The following is a 506-nucleotide window of genomic DNA, read 5'->3' on the forward strand; positions in this document are numbered from 1 at the left end:
TAACTTACTTTTCCAAAATTTGCTTTTTATAGATAAAACTTATTTATCCTTTCATATAGTTAGGTCGTAGATATGTACAAGGTACCATAAAATTAAATATTATATTAGGTAATATGATTATTAGTTTAGATCCCGGATTTATATGCATTTAAAAAGTGTCAAATATAATGCAAATATGCAAGGGAAAAGTGGCTAAATATGCAATTGTTATATGTCATATGTTATACATTATAAAATGAGATTTTTTAATAAAAAAAAACACATTTTTACACCAAGGAAAGTAGGTATACCTAGTAGATATTCTTTCAGAAACAAAAGAATAATTAAATATTTAATACATTAAAAACCAAAATTCAATATATTATAATCCTATTTTTTTTAGTATTTTAGATTGTTTGAAATACAAATATCTAAAACTCAGAAAATTTAAAAAAGATTCAAAAGAAAAAAAAGAAAATCATCCATAAATATTATAAGTTATAAAAAAATATTTGTGAAATTGAGTT

Source organism: Acyrthosiphon pisum, unplaced genomic scaffold (assembly GCF_005508785.2).
Source record: "Acyrthosiphon pisum isolate AL4f unplaced genomic scaffold, pea_aphid_22Mar2018_4r6ur Scaffold_21743;HRSCAF=24748, whole genome shotgun sequence".
Taxonomy (NCBI): domain Eukaryota; kingdom Metazoa; phylum Arthropoda; class Insecta; order Hemiptera; family Aphididae; genus Acyrthosiphon; species Acyrthosiphon pisum.